Source organism: Ammospiza caudacuta, chromosome 12 (genome assembly GCF_027887145.1).
Source record: "Ammospiza caudacuta isolate bAmmCau1 chromosome 12, bAmmCau1.pri, whole genome shotgun sequence".
NCBI classification, from domain to species: Eukaryota; Metazoa; Chordata; class Aves; order Passeriformes; family Passerellidae; genus Ammospiza; species Ammospiza caudacuta.
The window spans coordinates 18,510,028-18,537,828 of record NC_080604.1 but is presented as its reverse complement, the minus strand read 5'-3'; the positions used below and the strand labels follow the sequence as shown (position 1 = coordinate 18,537,828).

The 27,801-nt window shown below is 44.8% G+C and overlaps 1 protein-coding gene across 1 annotated transcript in view; it reads left to right on the top strand.

Moving 5' to 3' along the window:
• The window catches only part of FOXP1 (forkhead box P1), a 119,790-nt gene that overhangs the window by 2,600 nt on the left and 89,389 nt on the right, over window positions 1-27,801 (top strand). The window contains exon 2 of the mRNA XM_058813097.1: window positions 9,826-9,945. The gene's annotated coding sequence lies outside the window, so the exon portion shown is untranslated. The remainder of the gene's footprint in view (window positions 1-9,825; window positions 9,946-27,801) is intronic.

Genomic DNA, 27,801 nt, shown 5'->3' with positions numbered 1-27,801 from the left:
TGCCACATCCACAGGAGGGTCCTCCTCCTCCTCAGGGATGCAGGGTTCCTCTGAGGAATGGCTTCACATCGAGAAAGGGAAAATTTGCCTGACATGGTGAAGTTGTGTTCAAGCCTGTGCGTCGTTGGTGGGTGTGGAGGTGGATGCTTCACCTTCTGGGTGCAAGGGGGTCAGCCCTCCCTGGAGAGCCCAAGTGGATGGCAGGGGCTGGAGCTGGGGGTTTGGGTTTGAGGGAGGAAAAAGTGGCAGTCGAAATAGCAGGGAGAGGAAGGGCTGGCAAAATAAGGACCTGAAACTTAAATGTGATGTAAAGAAGAAAGAGGAAATGAGCAGCTGGGGCCAGGTGACATGGGCAGGGGCTACGCTGGGGAACATGGCTGGCCCCCCCTGCCCAGAAGTCTCTGAGGGTTGAGGAGGCTCAGAGGGGGCTGAGGAATGGGCTTTGGGATCAGAGGTGCAGGACTGAGATACCTGCAAAGACCAAGGGGCAGGAGCAGTTGCAGCCTGTTGGACAGGGGAGCTCTCCAGCCCTGGCTGAAGTCCTTGGGCAGAAGCCCATGAAGGACCTGTCCATGGGGGAAAATGTCCTCCCAGACTTCAGCAATTTAAGGTTGTTTGTGCCCTGAAGCATAAACATTTGTACCTTGATTTCTATTTTTATTTTTCAAAATATAGCTGTAAATGCTCTCATAACTATCTCTACAAGTGTCTAATCCTTTCTTTGCATCCTCCCCATGCTCTTGGCCCTGGTGATACCTTGTGACACTAAGTTCCAGGGAGTAATTATGAGTTGTATATTAAGAAAGGAAAAAAAATCTTTTTATCTGCCGTTTTGTTTTGGGGGTTTTTTTTGGTGGCTGTTGCTTCCTGACTTCATTCAATGTCCTCTTTCTCTTGCATTATGAGAAATGGCAAAAGCACCAGATGTACCCTCTCAGGCCAAGTCACAACTTGTATACTTGTTATCGTCTCCCCTCTTACTCATCTCTCGCTAAACTAAACACTCCCACCCTTATCAATCTTGCCTCGTATCTGCTGAGCCCTCTAATCATTTTTGTCGCCTCCATCTCAATCTTGCCTATTTTTGCTTTACCAGAATCTGTTAAAATTAAGCTTTTTACAAGCAGTTCTAAATTAGGTTGTGCCATAGAAGTGCAGAGATGTGATTTGCAGCTTTAGTTTTCCATGTTTTGGGCTGTCCCAATGTTCTGTTTCCTTCATTCACCCAGCAGCAGCGAGTGTCTGATGGAGCGTGGTGAGATGTCCACAGTCAGGGGCTGTATTTCATGGGCCTCTGAGTACAAGTTTGTCATGCAGTGTTTTGGAAAACAAGCTTAAAATATGTTCCCTGTTTTGTTGACCACACAGGGAAGCGCGCAAGCAGCTGTATGCAATATACTATTTATGTTGTAGCAACAAAAAGGCCCTCTTCCTTCTCCCCCCCACCTTATCCCTCTTCTCTTCTCTCTTAAAAAATATGAGAACTTCCCGTGCTTTTGACATCCAAGAAAAACGCGGCTCAGCAGTGAATGCTCCTCCAAATATTCAAAGGTCTGGTTCACTTTTGCATAAACACAGTAGTTCAGAATCTGATCTCGAGCCTACAGAAATGAGCTGGAAATCCCATAAGATTTTTTTTTTTCATCACTCAGGAACAGTTCAGTTCTGGTTCAGTTTGAACAGGGAGCCAAGATTTGTATCCTTTCTCATTTTACCAGGATGTGTTGGCCCATCCCTCCTTTCTTGCTGGTACAGACCGCTACATGCTGTGAGTCTTGGCATGCCAAAATAAAGAGAACCATTTTTAATGTTTGGGAACTTTTTGCCAGATACTTTTTAAGTGGCTTTGATGAGTCCTGACTGTGACTCTTTAAAAGAAGGGACAGAAGGTGTTTTTGCGGTGTAACCGCCTGAGGATTTAATTTATGCCTCAAAAAAGGGATTTTTGTAGCCATTTTCCCTGTTGTAGCTTCTTCAGGGTTTGCAGGTTCCTGGTGTTGGCTGAGGCTGATCTCTCACCCTACTGTCCCTTGCTGCCTGCCCCCTTCATCCCTGTAGTGTCTCCGAGTATTGAAGAAAATGCCTCACCCACCTTTTCCCTGAAATTGTTGGAGTTCTTGAATAAATTACAAAATGGAAATTGGTTTTGTTTGGAGGCAGACTCTGTTTTCCCCCTGTGTGGTGCTGGGTCCTCACAGGCAGGGACCTTGCCAGCCATGGGATGGGCTGTGGGATGGCAGGGCAGGGGCATGGAGTCCACTCATCCTCCCACTGAGGAGTAACCTCAGTGCCCACGAGGAGAACTGCAGCAGAGCTGGGACACAGGCAGCTCCACCCTGTGGGTTTGGAAGAAAGGCTTTCTGTTTCCAGTGCCTTTTTCTGGAGGGAATCTCCTTAACTGGTAGCCAGAATCTATTCCAGCGGAAAGAAACTAAGGCTGCTGGAAGAAAAATAGAGACTCATCTTCTTTCCTTATGACTGAACTATTCTAGGAGATGCTTCAGCATGAGGCACATTGCCAACTCCCTTGCTCCAAGTGTGCCCCTGTCACATCAGGGACAGGATGTGAGCCAGGGTTTGTACATGTGGACCTCAGGTCCCTTCTCTTTTTCCAGTACAGGAATCACCCCATTAGTCACTTGTGCAGACCAGTCTGCTGTGATCTTCATGGCCAGCTGACCCTTTTATTGACCATTTTATTGCTGTTGAAGCTCCCCTCTATGACGAGCTGGCCGGTAGCCCTTGGGTGGAACCAGCCTTGCAGATTGGCTGCAGCCAAGTGAGGCACTGGGTACAACCAGCAGCATCTCCCCAGGCTCAGGGCATCCCTGCTGCACCAGTGGAGCTGGGACAGGGTGGGTGGAAAAGGATTATTTAATGAAACAAGGAAGCAGAGGATGAGATGGGGATGGGGATTGTTTGAATCCAAGGTGGTTGAGAAGGCTGGACAGTAGGAATGATTCACCAGGTTATGTTGCATCTTAGCTGTGTGTCATAGCAGAGCCCCATGTCCTGCCTGTAGGTATGCTCAGAGTTCCCTTCTGCACTGCCAGGAGCAGTGTTGGGGCTCTTGGCTGTGTCATTCTGTGTGTGGTACAGGGTCAGGGTGCTGGCAGTGGGGAAGGGAGCACGTAGCAGCTCATTTCCCAGTTCTGGAGGAAGATGGAAGAGCTGGGCACGAATGTCAGAGGGAATAAGTGCTGCAAGAACATCTGCTTCTCTTTTTTGCATCTTCTACATTTTATTCCTCCTCTTCATTTTGGTTCCTTTCCTATTCTCTAGTTGGTTCATCTCACCTCCCCCTGTTCTGTTCCTCCCAGAGGAACAGCACTACCCACTGCTGTCGCTCTGCACTATTTTTTATTTTTTTCCCCTTTGCATACTGCTCCTCTCCTCGCTGGTTTCCACACGTTGTGCGGCTCCTGAGCCTGCCGGAGAACTGCAGCAGGGCTCCCCTCCAATGTGTCTGCCTCCTACCACCGCTCCTCTACATCTGCTGCTCCAGGAGAAGAGAGTGTCGCAGGAGAGGAGGTAGAGGAGGCAGGAGTGGGAGAGACATGAAGCATCTCTGAAGCTCGGGTGCATCCGGGCTTCCGAGCTTGAGAGCTGCATCTTGCCGCTCTGCTGGGAGCAGCTGTGGAGTGGAGCGGGGTGTGAGGACAGATGGGAGCTGAGAAGGAAGAGAGATTGCTGGCTGAGTCTAAATTCCCCCTCGTCCCACCCAGGAGAAACAAAGGTACTTGCCTTGTGAGGCTGAAGGGAAGCAAGAAGCCCTGTTGGGAGGTGGGCCATGCTCCACTGGGAGAGGCGCCTGGAGCTGCTGACGGGGAGATTCCTCAGGGCCTGAAGGTGGCGTGAAATTTGGGGAGAAATAGATGATGGGAGAGCTGCATGCCTGCTGCTGCAACGCTGTGCTTTGCCCAAATCTCAGTGGGGAAGTTGAGGAGCAGTGGTAGCTTGCAAGGGTATGGCTATCAAAGGTCAACACACAAGGTCTGGGACCAGCGTAGTGTGATGTTTGCTCCAAGGGCAGATTTTGCCTTTAAAGTTTCTCCCTTCTCTCTCTGCTTGCTTGTTTTTTTCTATTTTGCTGTTTGTGACCATAACTGAAATTATGGATAGAATATGGTGTTGGCTGGCAACTAACTTTCCAGATTTATTGCTTGGACACTTCCAATGGCTGCAAGACCACCTCTGATTTTAGAGAACTCTTCCTTCTTCCTTTCTCAAGTTGCTTTCCTGATAAGCAGCTTTGTCCACCTGGAAAGGCCCAGAATCCTTAGGAATCTGTAAAAACACATGAGATTTTGTTTTGTGTTCTCCTTGAAACTTCTGAGTGCATGTTTATCCAGATAGTTTGTAGGCAGCCATTCATTACTGACCAGCTGCCCTGGGTATTGGCAGTTGAACAGGACACCCCTTTCTTTTGCATCCTCATGGCTGCTGCTCATCTCCCCACCCTCCAGTGTACATTCCTTTCCATACATCCTGACGTTCTCTGGATTGATCTTTCCATGCCTGATAAACCTCAGGTTCAGAAACAAGCTTCCCCTGGCGTTAGAGCCAGGCCTATTATAGCTGTAGGTCATCATATTTCATTAATAACTGATTGATATTAATAACGGTTGGAGCAGATGGGAAGGGAGGAGCTGGAGCACTTTTTCTTCAGTAGGAATAGGATGATGGAAAAAAGTTGGAGAGTTGCTGCCTTGTACTGGCTGCAGTGGTGGAACAAGTTAGCAAGAGGCTGCATGCGACTGGATCCTGTTACTGTTTTCCTTATGTACTGACACGGTAAGCAAGTATATGGCCTTTAAGCAGCATTTCTATTTTTAAAGTTCTACCCTCTTTTTCCAGTGTATTTCCCTTCCCCAGCCCCCTTCCCGAATCAGGAGTTTCTGGCCACATGCAGTGAAGAGGCAGGGCTGCATTTTTACCCTTCATCAGAGCTTGCCCAAAGAGGATGGTGAAACTGAAAGGTCAAGGTGCTTGCATGGAAATGTTGAATTACAACAGTAACTGGGGTGATAGCAGTGCCCAGTGTTCTGGGCAAACAACAGCTGGGCAAACAAGTCACGTTCTGTCTGTCTTGCAGTAAAATTGTCTTGGTCATCTCAAATGTGTACTTTTTTTTTCCCCCTCCTGGTGCTTAAGTGGTTGGGAAATAATAAATGGTTGCCACTTCCCTAAGCACAGGGAGAGGACTTTTCAGTGGGGCTTCCCACTTACGCTGTGAATGAAACAGGCTTGATTTATCTCACAGTTAATGTACTGTTAACATTTTTCCTGGGTTAGGTGTCACCCAGTGTTGACTCTCAAATACCATTCCAAGTTTGTGCAATGTCTCTCAAGCTCTGTATTTCAGTTGCCTTTTTACTGATCTGTTTTACACCAGAAAATCTCCTTATGTCTGGGTGATTTCCTAATGGATAAGAAAGCACCTTGGGAGTTCATTTACTGTATCTTGCATTTAGGCATAGGATGACTTGGTTGGTAGGCAGCCTTTTCCTGATGTTGTCTTTCCAAATCCATGTTTATAGTGACCAAAACCCATTCATTTTCAGGGGGATGCTTTCCTTTCTCTGTTTTTCCCAGTAAGTGAGAGGATTTCCCCTTGTGTTTTGGTGCAGAGAGGATGGGTACTGCTGCTCTGTGATTCACTGCTGGAAGCCAGGATTGGTGTCTTGGTCTCTGGGTGTCCCAAGAAGCTTTGTCCAGACTTGCTGGCACTTTGAGCAGTGCAGATAATGTGGGTGCTGGTAAATACAGAGCCAGGTATTTGAAGCATCTCTGTGGTTTTGGGGGCTCTTGGCATCTCCACCTTAAAGGAACATGCTGTTGTCTGGACATACAAACACAAGCTTCTTTTTCACGGCCCCTGGCAATTGTTCACTTGCAAGCACGTGGTGGAGATTTAGGATGTAACTATGGCAGTGGGGAAGAATGTGTGAAAAGAGCTTGGAGATGTCAGAGCACCTGCTTGTGAGGAGAGGGCTACGTTAGCAGAGCTGTTGGCTAGCAGTAAACAGTCGTGGCACCCTTGTTTCAGGACTTGGCAGCAGCAGGAGTTGAACCGAATCCAGCTTTACTCTCTACTGCCTGTTCAGTAAGTTGAGGACAAGGCAGATGATTAAGGAAATGTGGGGAAACTGCTACAGAAGCTTTTGGAAAGATAAGAGACTTTGGTCTCCATGTCTGACAGTCTGGCACTTCTCACTAGCATTGAATTCACATGCAAATCAAAGGCAACATCTACTCCCACAGGAAGCTTTATTAATGTACAGGCCTGCTTGCGAATCTCCGTGCTGATGAAGGTTGTGGGACTGACTTCACTCAAATTAATTTCCCTGTCTATCCTCGCCTGAGCACTGTGCAGCACCGGCAGCCTCAGCAGGGCTCCCACGCCAGGGATGAGCTCCGTGCAGGAGCAGCACTGCCTGGAACCAGAGAAAGGGGCAGAGGGGTGATGCTTCTTGGCTTGGGTTGTACAGCTGTCCACAGGGCTTGAACTGATATCAGCAAAGTAATTCCATCAAGGCAAACCCCAAACGGGCTTGAAGTATTTTGTGAGTGAAAGGAAGGAGGGTCAGTGTATCCCAAGCCATCTTTCGCATACATGTCCTGTCTTGTGTGAGGAGTGTGGATAAGGCTTGGAAGTGGCAAGGACAGGACTGAGGTAGGAGGAAGGAAAGGCTGAACAGGGAGAAGTAGAAAGGCAGAGGGATGTGGGATTGCTGGGTTCACTGTACCACCAAGGACTTGGTAGCTCCTTGATGCAGATGCTCAGTAAGAAGCATATCTGAGCTACACACAACCTTCCACATCATAAACCCAAGCTCATCTGATGCTCGGCTTTTATTGCTGTCAGTTACTTGTAAGTGAAAAAACGAAATCTTGAGAGGAGAAATGGGCAATGCCATTTCAAGCTGCAATCCCTGGAATGTCAGCATGTTGCCATCTCTCTTGCATCTACCTTGTCTTTTGCCTTTGATATTCCTGTCCATCCTGGCTGCTTGTATGTATCCCTGATGCTCCCTCTGGCCCACTTCTATTCTTTCTAATCCTTTCCTTCCTGCCCTGCTCCACCCTCTGTGCTGGTCCTTCCCTCTTACCAACTCTGGTCCCACCAGGTTTGCACCAGCACAGGTGACACCTGGACATGGAATGGGGTGGTGTAGATGTCACCTTGAATGGAGACCCTCAGAGTGGTGGGTGTGAGGGATGTGGGTGCTGTGCAGCTGGACTGGAGCTCTGGCTTTCCTCCAGCAGATCTCTGCCAGTGCCAGCCTGTCCCCACAGCCAGAGACCCTCATTGCTGTGGGGTCAGTCATGGTAAGGGTTTATGGTGGCAGTGGCCACCCCACCAAGCTGCATGGAGCTTCGTGGCCAGCTCGAGTAGAGAGCAGGCATTTCTTGCATGGCTACTTGTTCTGGGAATCTTGAAAAATTTCTGGCAGCCAGTTTAATTGTGCAACCTCTCAGCTGCCAGAACGGATAGAATATGATCATATCACATGAAATGCATGCAGGGTCTGCTATAGCAACTGTATTTCAAAGAGACAACACATATGGTGACTGGTTCTTTTTGGAATAATATCTATAAGTTGATGATGTTTTATTCAAAAAGGCTGTAGCTTGAAAGGTTAGGGATGTTCTGATTGTTTAGTGTATGATTAAAGAAAGGCTTCTGTGGTTTTTTTGGCCTATTGAATCTAATTACTGGGAACTAAAATGATCATTTGATTGCACATTTACCTGGAATTATTCTTCTGCAGAGCCAGTCTTAATAATATATAATAATATGTTGCGCTTGTACTGTATAGAGCTTCTTGTCTGAGCAACTCAGAGTGCTTTACAAGTATTCATTAATTAAATAAGCCATACAACACTCCTGTTAAATAAGTGAGTATTTGTTGCCTATCCGCTTAAGTCTTGTAGGTTTTATTTCTGCTGCCTCTGCCCACCCTTGAAGATGCTTTAACAGCTAAATAAGTTAATTCAATAAAAATAAGGTGTTTTTTAACTGTTCTTAGCGCTTTCTGCATAAAGCTTTCTTTTGTTGCATTGAATTCTTTGGTAGGCTGTAGGGTTTCCTGTTTCCTGATGGTGCACCATTGACGGGGTGGTGGCTGTGTGTGTCTGGAGCCCAGATCCATGCCCAGCAGCTCCCTGCACCCGTTGCAGGGACATGGACCAATTCAGAGATGTTATGGGTGCACTAAGCTCCAACCAGCTTGAAATGCAAAATCTAATTTTACCTGCACCGTGCCAAGCTCTGCTGGAAATCCCATCCACCCCTAGAGAGTTTTTCTGATCCAGTGGAGACTTGTTATTAAATTGGAAAGGAGGGCTTACTGCCGAAGCATTATAAGGTCTCTCCTGCCCACTTGCCCTGGTCAGCTGTGGTGGTTCTCCAGTCCGCTGAGCTGACCAATGTCTCTCCAAAAGTAAAAAGATGGATCTTGGCAATTAAAATAACAAGGTTTTACTGGGGTGGGGGAGTTGGGTTAGAGTTTGCTGACCTTGATACCAAACCTTTCCCAGCAGTTCTGTGCTGAGATTAAACACTGCAACTTGAAGGAGCAGGCGAAACCTGAAGCATACCTGACTTCTTAATTAAATAGATATTAATTAAATCACTCAGAGAACATACACAGTAGGAGTGGGGAAGGCTTTTTCCCTCCTTCCATGTAGGCATCTTGCAAAGGGACTATTTTTCTTGTTTTACATTAATGAAGTCTTCAGCCTTCCCACTTTTCCACCTACACATGTACTGAACGTCTCCAAGGAGACCAGGGAGGCCCGGTCCGGTGCCGGTGAATCCTCCGGGAGCAGCAGGCTGGGGTCTCGCCAGCGCAGCCTCAGCTGTGCCACAGTCTGCCTTGCAGGGCTCATCCTTGCTGTCCCCTGCCCGGGGAGCCAGGAGGGAGCCAGGGCAGGGACTGGCTCCTCAGCTTTTCCTCTTTTATCTCCTCTTGGTTTCCTTTCCCCACCTGATGGAGAAATCGGGCCTTGCAGAGCAGCTCCAGTGTTGAGGGACTCTTGTCTGCTTTGGATGATATTTTGCAATAATTTCCCCACATCCTGCTTGCTCATGCTTTCAGGGTCATGTCCCTTGCCCCTCCAGTGTCACACTGTCCCTTTACTGCTGTGTCCCCTCCCAGTGAGTCCCCACAGCTGACAATGATTTTCATAGGATCATAGAACATCCTGAACTGGAAGGGACCCACAAGGATCATCAAAGTCTAAGTCCTGGTGAGGTGAAATGCTGTCCCAGCTTTTCTTTGCATTCTCTCCAGCTCCTTGCAGCATGGCTCTGCCTGCTACTGCCTCTCCTCTTTCTCCCACCATGTCCTTCCAGAAGCTTCCCTGATGTTCTCTGGTGCTCAGGGGAGCAGACAGTGATATATGACTGCCCTCTTCTGTAAACCCAGCCTGATCTGCTGGAGAGGAGGCATCTGAAAGCTAAAAGCAAAGGAGACTGCCCATTAGTGAGGAGGGCTATGAGCTGCTTCAGGGGGACAACAACAACTCCATGGAGCTCACCACCAGGATTCCTGCAGTTACTTGAGGCTTCCCCCCAGGAGGCAAACATCAGCTGCTGCTGTTTTTCTCCTTAGTCAAAATGGGAGATCAGTGGTGGGATATCACCCCATTGTATGCTAGGTGTTGCTGTTGTGGAAGCCACTGCTTTCCTCACTGGAGGTGCGTCAGGAGTGGAGTGGTACTCCATGACCAGTGATTTCTTTGCCCTTATGCTGCTTGTGTAGCTCCCAGTGCCCTCTTGACTCTGAACTCAATTCTTCAACCTCTTTCTCCCTACAGGCTCTCCAGGTGGCACGACAGCTTCTCCTGCAACAGCAGCAGCAACAGCAGCAGCAGCAGCAGCAACAAATTAGTGGATTAAAGTCTCCAAAGAGGAATGACAAACAGCCAGCCCTTCAGGTAAGGGGAGCCTGCGAGCCTCTGTGAGGGTCTGGGGCTTGTAAAAGCTGAATAAATGTGTCTTCCATGCAGACACTGGGATGGAACCTTCAGGGGCTTCCTCCCTGTGTCCACAGAGTGGCTGTGGCTGGTGTAAGTGGCAGCAGGATTGATGCTGGGTGCTCTTGGAAGTCCCACCTACGGCGTATTTACAAATCGTGAGCGTGTACTTTTATTAGCGTCTGGTAGGGTTGGATCATGACAAAATGGAATAGCTTTTGTTACTGTGTCAGTGTGCATAGGAGATTTGCATTAACATTTCTGTTTGATTGCTGTTCCATTTGTAGTCTGTGTTCACTCAAACCGTTGATTTGCTGTGTCAAGGATATTGGGAAATGCTAGGATATCATATCATCGGTGTGTTTTTCCCCCTTTTATTGTCTGCTGATTTATGGACATCTTCAGAAGTAAAATCTAAATATTAGAGGGCTTTGTGCTGTTATGAATTCAGAGAGCTAAAACCAATACAGCATTCCCAAACAGAAGATGTATGCACACATATGGGGCTTTGGAGTACATTCTGCTAGTCTTGTGGGATAAATCACGGGGAGTTAAAGACAAGAAAGACCTATTAGGTCATGTATCACAGTTCCTTTTTTTTCTCTTTTTTTTTTTTTTTTTTTCTTGCTATTCTAGTGCTAGAAATCCCAAGTGATGGTGGGACTGCTATTATTTTCCTTCAGATAGTTTTCCATAACAAAGCACACGCTCAGGAACTTTCCACTTTAATTCCATCCTCTTGCTCCAAGTAATACTGCTTGTATAAATACTGAGTCAGTCCCTTGCCTTGCCTCGTGTTCGCACTCCTCAAACATCTGAGATACTTACATGTACTTGCCAGTTTTGGCAAATTATATGTATCTAGTTCTTTATGTATTTCTTAAACTAGCACTTCCAGACCCTTGACCACTTTGCTGGTTTGCAGCTGGTTATTGCTTTTATTACTGCAATTGCAATTGCAGCATGTCGGTGGATTTTTGATAATAAGGTCCTGAATGCAGCAGTTCAGCTGCAGTTGCACAAAGCCCTTTAGCTGGGACATTTATCTTATCTCGCTCTTCTATATCTGATGCTTCAGCCTCTGTAGCCCCAAATTCTTTCTGGATTTTTTTTCCCTCTTGTTGTCATAGCACGTTGTCAAACTCGTGTCTGTTTTGCTCTTTCTACTTTTTTTTTTTTTTTTTTAGTTTGATATACTATCACCATGAGCTCCCTGACAGCATTGCTGCTTCTCTTGCCTTTTATATGTGCTTCAGATTATTTTCCTGCAAAAATACGGATGCTAGGCTCTTTAAATATGTAGCAGAATATGGAAGGTAAAGCCAACATTGCTAGAGGCCTTGACAGTAAAGTGAGAGGGCCTGATTCTGTGGTTCTTACCCAAATAAAGCTGATGGGCAGTTGAAGGGGAGTTTTGCCTGAGTGAGGAATAGCTGTTAACTGCAGCCCTTGGCCCAGCGTGGACAACGCCAAGCTTTGGTGTAGTGATTTCATCTTCAAAGCATTTTGCAAATACTAATCTCCAAAACATCCCCAGAAGGAAAGTCTGATAAGTAAGTAGCATTATCCCAGTTCTGGACTGGGAAACTGAGGGATGCGGGTTAAGCAACTCACTTAGGATCACAGAGGGAATTGGGTTTAGAGGTAGGATTAAGATTCATGAGTTCCTGGCTCCCACCCCTGTGCTCCGGCTGCTGGACAACACCTCGTGCTTTACAGCCGGGCTATTATTCTTTTGGAAAGTATGAAGCATTTTGTCATTGGGCAAATATACGTTTTATTGGCAGTGTCAAGAGCCATAATCCAAAGCGTTACATTAATGCTTTCAAAAATATTTTATTTGGTAAATCCATAGCTGATCCATATGCCTTTTAATAGACTCTTCCACTGGGGACATTTTTAATGAGAGATTGTGCTGGCTAGGTCCAGTGTCAGGTACTAAAAGAAGTGCTTTGTTGTGCAGATGTCTTAAGAATAGCTCCAGAGGATGAAATATGACTGTGTTGACCTTTCAGCTGTGAGCTTATTTGTCAGGATTCAAATAAGTTGAAAGGATCAAACCAAACAGTTTCCGTAGTCAGACTGGGAATTGTGTTGCAGAGGTCAACAGTGAAGGCCACATCGTGGATTCCATAACATAGCCAATTGTTGGTACGTATTAAAGTACTGGAGCAGCTCCTGCAGTCAGAGACACAATTAAAATTCTAATTTATTAATGTATACAGAGAGCTGGCCCAGCCTGTCACTCACTGATTCAAATGACTGCCCAGTCTTTTTTTTTTTTTTCCCCCTTCTCACTCCTGGTGCTTTTGCTTATGTCTAAAACATACTGGAAGTCCTCTTGGATGTAACACCCCCAAGTGCATCCCTGTAATGAAAATCTGTTGCTGAAAGGAGATGGTGCTGCTGGGGGTAGAATTTTTCAGTAAAATTGCACCCACACAAGCACCCACAGGCCCTCAAGTCAGATGGGGCCATGCTGATGAGGTGACACCTATTGCTGACAGTACATAGGATAAATATCAAGGGTGGGGGAAACGTGCCTGTTTTTCATAAGTTTGTTTAAATAATGAACAAGGTATCCTTGGGCTTCACTTACAAAAATAGATGTCTCATTTAATAGCCACAGCAGTTAGCAGTCACCTTGTTTTTTTGTGACAAACAGGCTTCATGTATAACAAGAACACCATAGGCATCGCTCATCCCTGCTGTGCTTGGCGAGGGCACTGGTGAGCAGCGCCCAGCACGAGTGCTGGGGAGCTTTGCATGGAGCAGGGAGGGATGCTGTCTGCCTGGGCTGCTGCTTCTCCCACTGAGATGCTCCATGGCCCTGCCTGCCCCAGGGGCCACTACTGGGGCTGGAAATGCACCCTCTAAACCCCACCACCACAAAGAGATGCAGATTAATCTGGTGTATACTGTGCAGCTAATCTGTTCGCCCCTTGTGGATAATTTCCTCTATTCCTTCTTTATTCCCTGATTAAGTAGCCAAGGTACTTAAATATATCCCAGCATCCTGTAGCCACACTGGGACATGGTGTCTTCAGTAGTGTTTAAGTGACAGTGGGCTCCTGCAATGCTGTTTGGGGTCTCTTGATCTTGGCAGCTCTACCTGAAGATCTGCTTTTAACAGATCGTGAGATACTCAGTGTGTAAGAACTTGGACGCAGGACTGGAGATGTGCTCTGCTGATAGCTGAAAAACCCCAAATCTCCAAATACAGGATGACTCACATTTTGAGCCTATCGCACACTGCCGTGGTTTAGATTTGGCAGTGACCTCCGGTTTCGCAGCCTGATGACACAAACAAAAGAAAATTGAAAGTTAAGAAATGGATTTAATAACCAGCAGTTGGGGAAAGAACATAAAAAATACCAGTTCCACAAAAATTACTGGAAATGTAAAAAAGACTAAAGGCTGTTTGATAATATATTTGCCATAGACAGTGGATTTCCTTGAATATGTGAAACAAATAATTTAACAGGCCAGGTATGCTTAGGATTTTGAAAATGTGCACATTTTTCCTGGCCAAGATAAATATATCTGTATTAATAGATGTATTGATTAAAATTTGCAGCTTTAATTGCCGATGCTCTTACCGATTATTCATTTTGGTTCTTCAAGCATTTTAGTTGCTGGCAAGAGCCACACAGATTGGAAACAAATCAAGAGACACATTTTTCTCCCAAGAAAGTAAAAGTGCATGTGTGTTTTGGCAATACTAAAAATACAATTTTTTTTAAAGACGTAAATGTTGTGTGTTGCATTGAGCTGGAAGTTGGATACTGGACTGAAAACAAATTTAGGATGTCCAAATCAGTATCTCGCAATTCAAACCCATCACTTGACTTTTTTTTATGTGATTAAATGAGATTTCTTGTCTGATCATTAACCTGCCTGTGTTTGGAGAGAAAAAATAATTAAATTACTGGGATGGAAACTTTTGGTTTTGCTTGGCAAAACAAAAAAATAAATCTTCCCTTTAAGTCACAGCCAAGAAAAGAATTTGGGTTTGGTTTAAATTCTCAGGGTGAGACTGGGGGAGGCTGAGAGGACAGAGCTGTCCTCGCCTTTGCATACCGCTGCTTTTTAAAGCAGCCTTTTGGCTGGGCTTTTGTAGAATTTAATTTGCATGCTGTATTATCTTAATATATCTTTCCAGTATCTTGAGAAATACAAGAGGGCAAGAGGAAAAAAAAATCACTGTAGCTTGATGTTGGGGGCAATTAGTATTGTTTTTTTTTTTTTTATGAAATTAGAAATTTTTAGTTTGACAACGTAATAAACACCAAGAGGTGAAGGGCAGGGTATGCTCCGTTTCACTTGGAGCGCACAAGTCTCAGTTATGTTGTCTCAGGTTTTACACCCAGGGAACCTTTTTTACATAGTGGTAAATTTAACAACTGGTAGAGGAATTGTCTCAGCAGATGATTTGGCAGAAGAAGTAAATTTTTATTCTGTTTGTATGAGTATCTCTCTGTTTCACTCTTCAATACAGAAATTGATCAGAATGTGGTCTCAGTCAAGCCAATGGGAATTTTGGCACCAACTCAGCTTGGGTCAAGATTTTGCCTTCTGCAGGGTTTGAAGTTTGCCTATGAAAATTTCCCTTGAATCTTTCATTATCTGTTTCTGATTTTGGAAATTAAGCAAAGTTGAGTTTTTCTGGTTTCTACCAAAGAACCACTTAGTTCTTATTTATTTTTCACCCCTAAGCCCAATTATAAATGTTAGTCAGTTCTTGGAATGTGTCTGTGAAATGCAGACATCATCCACCCCACAAACAGAACAAAATCTGAGTCAGATCCTCAAAATTACATGATCAGCTTGAAAATTATGATACTAAGGGGTTTTTTTTTTCATGACACCTATGGGCTTTTTTTGCTGCCTTTTAATATTTTTTAAAGCATTTACTATTCAGTTCTTTAGACTGAGCAGAAAGGTGACAAGTGTGTTTATTCTTAAAAGAAGCCTGTGATTATCCTGTAATATTATGATTCAAAAAAATGAAGCTTCTATGAAAATACCAGTATATTTGGAGAGCTGGCAGTGTGAGGTACTGTCAGCAAACATGATTATTCCCATTTTATAGCCATGTAAACCCTGACAGAGAGATATTAAGTGACTCTCCCAAGGCTGGAGAGCTGCAGGCCCTCAGTGGTGTTGAGGTGTGCAGCTCTGCTGGGATATTTGGGAGTTTGGCATTTGAGTACTGGAAAGAAGTCGGTCCTGAGGGGCAAAGTAGAAGCCAGGATCCCTCATTTTCAGCCCTGTATCCTGTTCGAGCACCCTGAGTATAATTTTCTTGCAGGTTTTCTGCTTTGACATTAAGCATTTACAGAACAGGTTTGTAAAAACTGTGATTTCTGCCCAGGTTGGGAGTGGGAATGTGGGGTGAGCAGTGCCAGAGCCTGAACGTGTTTTCCCCTGAACCTCGGGGAAGGGGAAAACAAATGAAACCTTCCTGACTGGTCAGAAATGTGTAAATTGCTGACAAAATGACACATGTAATTAAGAGTGCTCCTGCCATTTTACCTTGTGGTTTACACCTACAGTGTTGAAAAAAGAGAGTGACTCCCACCTCGCTAATTACCATTATCACTGAAATGGTAGGGTTTGAGTCATTAGTTCCATGTGCATTTAATTAGAGGAAGGCTGAAATTGGATTTAACTTATTACTTTTTCATGGATCACTTTCTTGTCATCACTTCAAATTGGATTGCAGCCCCAGGTAACTAATTATGAGCGCCACAGGATCAAGAGTGAAAAAAAGGTAATTAGGAATAACACTGTTGGACCCTTGCTGGTAGTCCACTTGTGCTTGGGAAGAAATGAGAGCGGTATTTTGTAGTATTACAGATTAGGGAGTTAAAGGTATGTGCTGCTGCCAGGAATGATGGGAGACTGCCCCCTCCTATAGCGGTTTATATGATGTACAGCTGGGTTGAAGATGTTACAGCGACATGGTTCCACAATCAGCTCCTTAATGCCGAGATTAAACTTGTAAAAGCAACAGATCGGCTGTAGGTATGAGGCATCTCAGCAGCTGGGGAGCCGGGGGTCCGTCCGTGTGCGACTGCACGGCGCAAGTACAGCGAGCCGCGATTGATAACAAATTAATGAACGTATTAATGATCCGAAAAGATCGTTCACATCCGACAGGGAGATATATCAGTCAGGAGGACAGCAGCGAGCCTGGTGATGTGGGGATGTCAGGGATTGAGCCTGCCTTGCTGCCGTGATAAAATCGTGAAATCAGGACCTCGCTTCTCTTTTGTTTGCTGGAGAGGTTTCTTTTTGTTTTGCTTCTCGTGGGCAAGGCTCGCTTGGTTGGATTGTCCCTCTTTCTTCTTTTTTATTTTTGATCTTGGAGATATGATTGCCAAGTTCTGCTTTCTTCAGAAAATACTTTAAAACAAATTGTTTTATTTCCATGTGCAGAACAGAGTTCAGAACTGCAAGTAATCAATTTTATTGACACAGTCTGGAAAAAAATGTTGATGAGAGTTCAAGGATGTGAAAGGATTGAAATTTCAAAGTACCCGACACCGAGTGTAGGAAAATTTCAGAAGTAGTTTCATTAAGCAAAGAAATCTATTGTGTGTGAGGATCTGTAAGAGGAAAATCTGCTCTAGGACCTAATGATATTACAAGGAGGTTACGGCAGCTGATTTTTGCCTTGAGAAGAGGAAAAGTTTCCTAATTTCTCCTAATAGTGAATCACAGTTCAAAGGCTAGCACAATTTCCTTAAGTTGTTTAAAATGGCTTTTAATGCTCTGTTAATGTAGGCAAATATTTGTGACTCAGTGTTGGGTAAGTGCCGCTTGCTCATTATTTCCTGATGCAAAGCAAAGGGTAGGAAATTCTGTGAACACCATGCAGAGATGCTGAAGAGACTTAAGAGTAACAAAATTCAGTTACCGAAATTAAGTCTTTCTCATTTACTTGACATTACAAAATAAATCTTGAGATTAAAAGGTATTACCTTTAATACAGAAAAAGAGAATCTCCTTTAATACATCTCAAATTGATTTACAATTTTTATACATAATATTCATCTGCGGTTGAAAAGAGGGCAACCTAAGGTCGAGTGATGTAGTGTTTCCATTTTTCCATATGAGTCTTACTGTGTGTGATAAAAGCAAACTCCTTTATTTTGTCAGTCTGCAGGAATTTCTGATGAAGTGCAGGGGTCACTTTTCTGTCAATTTGAGTAGGCAGCATTTTTGAACTACTGTTTTTTTCCCCCCTCCTACAAAGTGTGGCCCCGATCTGACACACGCATGCACACACACACACACACTTAGAGTGCTGCAATCTGCAGCTTATTAGTGCGCAGTGCTGGAGCCTGTCCAGTGGTTAGAAAATTTCCTGAAGCCTGGAATAACAGCAGTGGGTGCAAGTGCCATCGAACAGAAGTGACAATGAGGGGCAGTCCGGCCCGCCTGGCGCGATGCCCGGGCTGGAAACCCAGCTGAGATAGTCAAATGCGGGAAGATTGACGCGGTGCATCTGGGAAATGCTCAAAAAGTTGGGTTCTTGAAAAAATTACCTTCTGTGATCGTAAGACATCATCTGTTTTCCTACAGAGATTGTTTATAACAGGGTTTTCAAGCACTTGTCAAATAACCAGGAGTGAAGGAAACAGGCTAAAAATCTCTTACCGTTCAGATGAGTCCTGGTGTAGTTGGAAAAAAACAAACTCCCGTCACAGAGATCCACAGCTTCCCGAGGCAGAGGGAGCCTGGGAGAAGGAGAAAAGGAAACTCTTAGTCAAAATCAGCCCAGCAAGCACGGGCTGTGGGCTGGGGAAGGTAGTTCTGCCAGCCTGATGGGTGCAGTGCTGGCACGGTGAGGTGAAGTCATACCTAGAAACTGTTTTGTGCGGCGCTTAGTTTTTGTTACTGAGCTGTGATATCATGGGCAAAATATTATAAACATAGCATGGCTATAGCTTGCTTGTGTAACAAAAGATCAGGAACTTTTATTAAGTTTGTTTTCCTTGTCATATTGTAAAAATTTATTATGTGTACTGTGTATATTAGAAACAGATTTGGGTAATTCTGTCTAAATGAAGTCATCCCAGCTATTTCCAGACTGTCTGTTTTTGGTTGTGAATAATTTTCATACATCAAATGGTTGTCATATTTAGTAGCTCTCTACATTTTAAATAGGACATATCCCATTTTGAACTTCCACGGACTTTAGATGCTTCTCGGTTTTTAAGGTTATTTTGTTGCAGGAATATTGTAAAGAGCTGCCAGTGGCAGGGCAGGGAGTGCTGGAGGAGTCGCTTGAATTGCTACAGCAAAATAACAGGTTTGTCACAACTGCAGTAGTACTTGTGGCTTTCAGCAGCACGCACTGGGAAGAGCCTGCCAGATACCTATTTCAGCTTGTCCCTTTGTGTTCACACTTTGCAACAAATATGTTTAAAAAACACTAAAGGAAAAGTACTGTGTATCAAAAATCTCAGATAAAATAATTCTCTCAAAGAGTACATGCTGCTGCTTTTTTTTAAAAAGAAGTGTGAAAAGTTAATGTTTAAATGTTTAGTGTTTTAATTTAAATCATAGACTCATCTACATAGCAGCTAAGTTGCTGTTACTTTTTTTATTTATATTTTTTAATCCTCAAGGTAAAGTTTCTTTAGTCAGGATGGGGAAGTGCTGGTGTTCTCACACACTGACTGAGAGGAGTTTGCATTGGAGGAGTCTGCAGTGATGAGCACAGAGCAGAATTTTGCCCTGAAACCATCAACTTTGCCAGAAATACTTGGTTTACAGCAATTTGTTTAAAAAGAAAGGAGAAAGAAGAAAAAAAAAAAAAGGCAGGAGAGAAAAAGAGAAGGCATTTTGATCTGGTGTGTTGGAGTGGAGGAGAGCAGCTGTTTGCTTCATGTGTTTAAATCTCTAGAGCTAATATTGAAGTTTCAGGGCAACAAGTGCAACATAACAGAATAAGGAGAAACTAAACCCAGGGAAACAATTGGAAATGCTGCTTGGATGTGGCTTTGGAGCTTGACAGTTTTACAGCTGTGTCGTCAGGTTGGCAAAATATTTTGTGGTGTGTGCAAAGAAAAGCCTGTTGTGTTGCTGAAATGTTTTTATTTGCCTGATATGTGTAATCTTCCTTTTATAAATTACTAATCTATTTAAGGTGTAACATTAATGGCACATAATCTCAAGTCACTGAAAGCCTGGAAAATTAAAGTAGACTGAAGGCACAAGAAAGAAATGTACTTTGTGTCAGGCTGAAGTTCGATGAAGCATGGAGAAGATGGAATAGATTATTAAATAAATTTTAAGAGGAGATGGAAAAAGCACTGAAATATCTCATTTTGAAAGGAATTAGTTTACTTGATTATATGCAACTGTATCACACTCAGGAAAGTATAAGACAAATGAAAGCAAAACAAAATTTAATTGAGCTATTATTTTGCAGACTTTGGCTCCGTTTCAGACAGCCTAATCAAATTGCACTTTTCTCAAATAACTAATGTTAAATGCAGTCTACCAACAGATGTTTAAACAGAGACTAATTGGAAAATCTACATCCTGGGTTTAGCATGTCTAGCTGAAAAAGTTTTGAAATGGCTTTGGAGCGGGGTAGGAAGATGATGGGAGGAGCTCAGGCAGTGATGGGTGCTGGAGGGGGGAGCCAGGAGACAGAGATACTGGTACTGGAGCTGATGAGGTCACTGAGGTCACTGGTGCTGTAGTTTGGGACCATTGGCCCCTCAGAAAGTTTTTCCATCCTGTTGTACCATGAGATCCATGCTGCAGCTCTGTAGCTCATGCCATGTGCCAGCGTGCATGGAGTGTGTAATGCAGCAGAACACACGGATTGAGGGTGTTAAAAGCAGTACAAATTACCAAAGCTGTGCTTCCTTGCCAGTTCTGTCATTGTCTGACGTTTTTTTAAGCGGTTGCAGATTTAAGTTATTAACCTGTGGTTTATCTCAATGCTGGGCCTTTTATGACACATCAGTGCATCCATGTGGACCTCTTGGGTGGGTTTAGCACTGAGTTGAAGGTCTCAGGCCAGATTTGACCTGGGTTTGAGTGACAGCCATCCAGGGAGTATGCTGGAGCTGAGGGATCCCAGTGAGATGGATATAGCTTCCTACCTCTGGTTTTTCTTTCAAATCAGTTTTACACCAAAGTCACTCTAGTAGCAGGAGTCCCTGGAAGTGTTCAGGGCCGGGTTGGATGGGGTTTGGATCAAGCTGGTCTAGTGAGAGGTGTCTCTGCCCATGGCAGGGGGCTTGGAACTGGATGGGCCCTAAGGTCTCGTGCAACCCAAACCATTCTGTGATTCTCTGATGATTATTTTTTTGGTTTTGTGCATTTTGTTGCTGATCAAAACTCTGGGCAAAAGAATTACTTGTGATTGGCTTCCTGGACTTTAAGCAGAGTCAGTTGAGCAGGTGCAGTGCATATCTGCACATTTGCTTGGAAAATTTTATCCCAAGGACTTTGCTGTCCTAGGGACTGGTATTTTGTGCATTCAGACAGGTAGGAATAGAACTGAAAGGAATTGGGGTTTTGTCATGAAAAAGGCAAAAATCAGAAATTTTTGTGAACCATTTCCCATCTTTCATTGGGGAAAAAAAACATAGGCAATATGTAATGGGGAGTAGCCAATCTGTAAGAAAAATAATGATGTACATATAAATATATAAATTACTAACTTTACTAGTTGGAACTGTAGAAAAGGCAGATTATATTTTATGGCTTGTAAACATCAGGACAGATATTTCGGGAGAACTGCAGACAGCTGTAATTTTGTGAATGTGCACAAATTACTTGGAAAACAAATATTCCTCTGCCTACACAGCTGTATTCACAACCATGGACCAGAATGCCTTTTGCATGATGCTCACGCCTGGTTCTGTGGAATATAATATGCTCAAATGAAGAAAATGTGATTTAAAAGTGAAGCCAGAATTAATACTTGCTGTGAAAACCTGTATCACTGGCTGAGGCATTGGCACAGGAGTGGATAAACCACTTGAGGAAAAATGAGAACTAACCAGGACATTTATTTGTGCTCAGATCAAGAGCTGAATGCTCAAACTTCTGTAAGAGAGATGAAGGTGCCTGTGTCTTGCAGAGATGCCTCATTTTGCCTGTGCTACCCTGCAGGGTAAACACTGGGCTGGATTTGGTGTTTAGAGAGGTCTGCAGGATTGCATCAGGTCACCGTGGGGAGAAGGGGTGTGGGAAGGAGCTGGGGACTTCCCTGGCTTCACGGGGCTGTGAACCCCTGGATTTCCCAGCCCTTTTCTCCCCAGTTACCTGCAGCCAGGTAGATTTACAGAGCACCACTGAGTTTATTTGTGCGCTGCCAGTTCCTTCTGTTTGTCCTTTTGCTGTGTGATAAGGGGTTCCTACAGGAAGGTATGAATAACAGGAGAGAAGGCAAAGAAAATCCCCAAAAGTAAAAAACAAAGCCAAGCAAGAAGGAGTAAAGCACGAGTTGGCAAGAGCCAAAGGCCTGGCATGGATTTTACTTTCAGCTTTGGTGTTTATTCAAAGGCTGTGGATACAGGTTAACTTCCTTGGCTCAATATTTATTGCTGTGTTCCTTGCCTTAAACTGGAACAATGAGTGCTTTGTTGATTGGGTTCAGAGATTGTCCCATTTTATTCTCTCTCCTGCATCCCCCCTCTCTATCTGCAGGTTTTAAGCAGTTTATTTTAATTTCAGATTTCTCACCCTCCATGGTGAATTGCTGCTGTGCCACTGGCAGCAGCACTTGAGGGACTATTGTTCGTCTTTTCAAAGTGGAGGGAGCACACAGCAGAGTCATTAGCTCCTGTGAAGCTTGACCTTCCTTGATGATATCACACTTTGCAGATTCGGAGCAGGATAAACATTTTAAAGGAGAGGGGAAATATCACACAGGTTATTTTTCATCAGAGAAGGTTGTAGAAATTTTCTGTGCAGGAGTTAAAAAGTAAAAGGGGGGAAAAAAAAAGCCATGATGTCACTAGTTACCTTTCTGTTTGACAGCCATCAAAGATGTGTCCAGATCAATTAATAGGAGACGGAATATCTCCTTGCTGTTAACCGTGCTGACCCTTGAGCAGACAGTGGAGCAGAAAATCAGTGAAGTCACAGTGCAGTGAGTGATGACTGTACGGATTTTCTCCTAATTTAGCAATGGCAACAATTTCAGTGCTCTTAGGAGTGGGCCCATCCTGGACAGTTTCTCAGGCTTCAGTGTTTGGAAAGTGCCCCAAAGGTATTGGGGATTTCTCTCTGGAATAAGAGCATTAAACATCATGCAGAACATAGTTCAGATATTTTTAAATCACGTTGTCAGCAACTGCCACTACAAGGGAAGGTATGGTTATGACTTGCATCACTGTTATTTTTTACTTGGAAAGTGTGCTCATTTTGAGTCCTTCACTCAGCTGTGTCTACCCAGAGGAAAAACAAACCAATTTCTTCTGGGAGAACTCAGCAATGGTCACAAGGCCAGCTGCACAATTGTGGTGGTGGTGGTTTGTTGCTAATTCTGCAGGAGTGAGCAGAGAGGACCACCCTGTCCTAAATAAAAAAAGGGGAAGAAAAACAAAACAAAAATAATTTTAAAAAACCCTTTCAGTTTGTAACTTTGATTTTGCTTTAAAAAAGGGGGGAAAAAAGGCAGTAAACAGCCTTCATGCTTGCCGAGAATGCTGTAATAATTACTGGGGCAGTTTTTCCATTCCTTGTTGCTTTTGCCTCACACCTGTAGGAAGCCTGCTCTTTTGCTTCTGTGCTTTGCCACCGCAGTACTTTCATTTGAAAACACGAGGAAATTCAATTTCCTAACCCTTCTCTGGAGTCAGGGCAGTTTTGGCGACAGAGGAGTTGCAAATGGATCATGTGTGAAGAGTTTGGGATGGAGCCGCTCACGGGGCCATGCTGAGGTGCGGGAGAGGGAAGATAATTGTAAATGTTCTGGTGGGGATCTGATTGACAGCCTATTGTCTGCAGGCAGTGAGTAGAGAATAGGAAATGAGTTAAGTGTAGGGGATCTGGCAGGCTGCAGGCTCTGCTGATGGCAGCTGCTGCAGCCAGGCTCCCAAACCAGCCCTGGCACCCCTCTTTCCAAGGCACCCCAAAAGGAACCCCTCTGTTGGTCCAAAACGTGTGTCAGATGAGGCTGTGTCTCATTTCTGCTGCTGGGACACCTGGGGTGCCAGGGATGGTCTCAGCCCCCGTGTTGGGGTGTCCCTGTTCAGTGTGTCACTGTCATTTTCACTGTGTGTCACTGTGTTTCTGACCCGTTAATGTGGGGCGACGACAGGGAAGTCCCATGGAGCTGCTGGATGCCTGTGGTCCAGAAGCAAAGCAAGAAAAGGAAACTTCTTCTTCTCCCCAGCTCAATAAATTTGTCAACACGAGGTCTCTTTGGTAGTTTTACAGTATCATAATATCTGGGGCCAGTTAAGTGTGTTTTAAAGTTTTCATTATCCCACTTTTCTCCCTGGAGTGCTGCATGCCCTCAGGTGCAGCTGCCCATGAGAAGCCCCCAGTGAGCACTTAAATATCACAGAACTGCACGTGCTATAGATAAAAATACCAACACAAATACTCCATCCCCAAAATCTCTGTCTGTATTTTTTTTTTTATCTCCTTGCCTATGTGCATTTGAGAAAAAAAAAGAAAAATCCCAGATTTGCATTGTTAGTGTAGGCTTCTGAGCCAGATTGTACTACAGAGCACACTGATGTGTCTTCCCCTGAGGTATGGAAAGATCTATGTGTGCTAAGCAGGTGTTTTCGTTTGTTTAATTGGAGCTGAGTTTAGCACAATATTACAGATAAATGAATTACACATGTTCAGTAATTCATAGAAAGTGAGTGTTGTTTTGCTTAGACACTTGTCTTCGCATCCAGGTTTGCAGGGAGAGCGTGCTGGCAAAGCGGACTGAGGGCTTTTAAAAACAAAAAAAAAGTGTGTGCTTGAGCAGAGCCTGATGTCTGGTTGCTAAAACAGCAGTAACTATTTCACCTTTGTTTAAATCGTAACTTTGTACATTTAAATAGTATCCTGTTTTGACGAACTACAAAACCACAGGTCTGAAAAAGAAGCAGGCAAGGCCTGTGTCAATAGTTGGTGGCATCTCTGGGCAGGAAGTTTTGGGGTGACACACGCTGGTTGTGATGACACCAGAGAACCACCCAAAGGGCTCTGGAGCTTCTCTGGTGTGCAGTGCCCAGAGCAGTGAATGCAACTGATGATAACTGGTTTGCTTTTACCTGTAGTTTTTCTTACTAGTTCCTTTTTCCATCTCACTTTTTGTTGGGCATCCCAGGCTCAAGCTGCCACACCGCTTGCAGAGGCACTGCAGGGTATCAGTGCCTTCAGCCCCTTGTCACCACTGATGGGTCTCTCAGCAGCAGGACAGGATCCCTGGATGGAGCACAGAGGATGTGCTGGCCCTGCTCTGGCACGGGCAGCTCGGAGGTGCTGCCTTTCAAAGGAAGAGCAAAACCCATCGCTCCTTCTGGGAGTAGTCCCAGCCCTTGGCCAGCTTCCAGATGGATAATTCAACTTACCCGAATTTCCTCTGCAGATTCAATTGTAAGCTCTTGTCTCGCTGTCCCCTGCCAGCGCTGTGTGTAACTGTGCTGTGCAGTGTTCAACAATTGTCATGTGCAGCGTGGAGGCAGAGGCACAGCAAGTGGAAGGTTGTTTCAGAACTTGGGCTGAGCTCCAGAGAAGGTATTGTTTGTGCCGTTTTGGTTCGTGCAGTGCTTTGGAGCATGTTTTTTGGTTAAAGGTTTGGTTGGAGTGTAGGTCAGTGCTGGCAGTGTCGGCTTTGAGAGTGATTGTGAGAAGTGACTTATTCAGGGACATCCTCTCCTGTGGGCATCCTCACCTTCAAGTCTCCTGATAAGTGAAATTAAGGCTGTTTAGCTGCATTCCTCACTCATCTAGGAATTAGTTCATGCATTACCTGTAGAGATCTTGTGTACATTCCTTCCCACCCATCAGCAATAGCTTCCCACCAGCCTCCTATCAGGTCATTCTTTTCTGTGGGCCAGAACAGAAAGGTCTTGTATGGCAGGAGCTGCACTGTATGGCAGGACAGCAAAACCAGCAGCCCTGGTCCACACGGGTACCCATTTGGAATTTTGCTTAGCAAACCTGTATCCTAGGATGGATCCAGCAGGGCTTGGCACATCAGCCTGGCTTTCTAAAGGAAGCCAAAAGCACAAGGGGAGGTGGTCTGTGATCTGGGAAGTGCTCCTGAATCCTCCAGGTTAAATGGAGCCACCACAGTAAACCACAGTTGAAAGTGAATTGGAAGCATTTAAAACTGTTACTTCTTTGAGGCTTTTCCTGCTTCACACGTCGGTACAGGATTGTTCTGCAGGAGGTTCCTGAGAATTAATGTGTGTCCAAACCTGGCAGTAATCTCAGAAGGTTGTGGCGGGGTAATCTATAAACTTTTAATTACATATATATAGCTGAGTAAGTGGCTTGAAATCTCTTTAAACTCTTTGTTCACGAATGTACATTAAAAAGTGCCCATCCCACATGCACACACGCAGACACACACACCCTCTTCCTTCCTCCCTTCCTTCCTTCCTTCCTCGTTTTACACCCACTTCCAGCAAGGCTGTGGCTTGTGGCATCCGTCCTTGGGCTGAGAGCCCTGGCCAGAGCTCCCCATGGGGGTGGCCCAGCCAGGGGCTCAGCTGGACACTGAGCCCCCCTTGCTGTCCTCCCACTGTGTCTCCAGTGTCACAGGGCAGTGCAGAAGCTGTTGACTGTGACTGTGCTTCCCACTTGATGTGCAGCCCTTTTGGGAGGTTGATTCTGCAGCTTCAAACACTTTAATGAGATGCAAATTGTTTGTGATGCTGCCTTACTAAATGTATTGTAATTTTAAAATCATTTGCTTGTTAATTGTATTTAAATAGCTGCCACTTAGACAAGCAGAAAGTTTCCAGAAAGATAAATTGGTTGTTTTTTTTTTTCTTTTTTACTGTGTTTGAAAGCAGCCCCGGTGACTTTTCATGGCTGCTTTGGTACAGCACATTCCAAATGGCAGCGTGCCCTGGCCTCACTCAACTCCTGATCCTCAAAGCAAAATACTCACTCTGTCACCTTTCTGCTACAGAACCACAGTCCCCTCAGAAGGGGACACAGTGGAGTGAGTGGCTGGGCATGTTCAGAGTGGTGATCACTCACATTTCCCTCCACACAGCCAAGTCAGATCAGCCTAGGTCAGATTTTGGGGTGTGTGATTCAAATGCTGCTATTCCTGTGTGTACGGGATTTGAAAGAATCCTGAGAATTCAGAGGATGTAAGTCTTTTGGGATCTTTGAAATTCCCAGCCCATTTTTGTGTGGATATCTGACTGCTGGGCAGCTGAGGCAAGGTCACCTGTCCTCAGCACCTTCAGGGCTCTGTCTTCTACACGTTGGATTAAATGGCAAAGTTTCTCTTGGCTTCAGCTGAGCAATATGAGGTTCCGACTGACCTCAGTTCAGCTTGGTTTAGAGCTGATTTTGATCCCACACCGTTGCTAGCTTTGGCATGGAGCAAGCTACACTGTGTCATTTGTATTTTAATTGTGTTTGAAATACTGTCCTGGAAAACGAAAAATAATATTTCCATATCAGTTCATCCTTCTTGCGTTGGCTGGAGGATCCCACCCTGCCAAGACTCCTGAGTCTTGTTTTGCAGCTCCTCTGTGTTCAGCACTGGACCCTCATTCCCATCCTGCCTTGTTTTCTCAGTGATGTCTCATATTCCCTCTGTTTTCTGTTTGCATCTTTGTTGTGCGGCAGGATCAGTAATAATAGTTAATAATTAGCAGCTCAATAGTACTCTTCACCTTCAAAGCAATTTTAGGCATTAAATCACTCAGTTCTGCTGGCACTATTACAATATTGACTTGTTACTTCACCAGTGTCATTGAGGCAGCAAAAGCTGCATTTTTATGGAGGCCAAAGTAGGGTCATTTTTTTTTTTTAGAGTATAAAACTGGCAAAAAATAAAATTTTCTCCTAAGCTGACACTTCGTTTGCCAAATTTCAGCATAGAGCCAATTTTTAAAGCTGAGTAATAAACACCTGAAAAGTTCTGGTTTATAATGGCAGTACTGAGAAGCCATTAACTGAATGGCTCCACTATAACACGAGAAAACCCTTAAACTGTCAAAAAACCTGTAGAAACTGGACAGCAGCTCAGCAAATGTGAACTTTGCTGTGAGTCTGGAGCTGAGAGGTGCAAAGGCGGCCTGTGGAGAGTGGTAGCACACAGATCATTAGGTGTGTCCCTTGTCCATCAGAGGGAAAATGGTCCTTTCCCAGGTGTGTGATGGAGCGAGGCGAGCATCCTGTCCCAGGGCAGCATCCTGTCCCAGGGGAGCATCTCTCCAGGTCTCTCAAGCCATAGGGAGAAAGAAGGTGAGGAGGAGCAATAGGGATGGAGCCCAGGGGAGCAGAGAGCAAAACCTGGGACAACAGCAAAATCCTGGAGCAAGGAAGGAGTTGAGTGATGCAAGGTGGCAGAGGGGATGTGGGAGGAAATGCCGTGGGAGCCTGGGCAGCAGCAGGGCACTGGAGGGACACCAACGAGGTGCCGCTAAGCCCTGGAGAAGCCCTGCTTGGCTCGTTCTCTCCAGGGCCTGTAGAGTGAATTTCTGCCCAGATTTTCCTGGAAGTGAGGGCAGCTCTGCTTGCTTCTGCCTGTGACCTGCAGCTTGCTGGCAAACTCGGATGCAAACGCCACATCCCAGACGAGCATCATTCGTGCAGATGGCCAGGTTCAAGGTACCAAAAGCCACCTCCCCAAGGCAG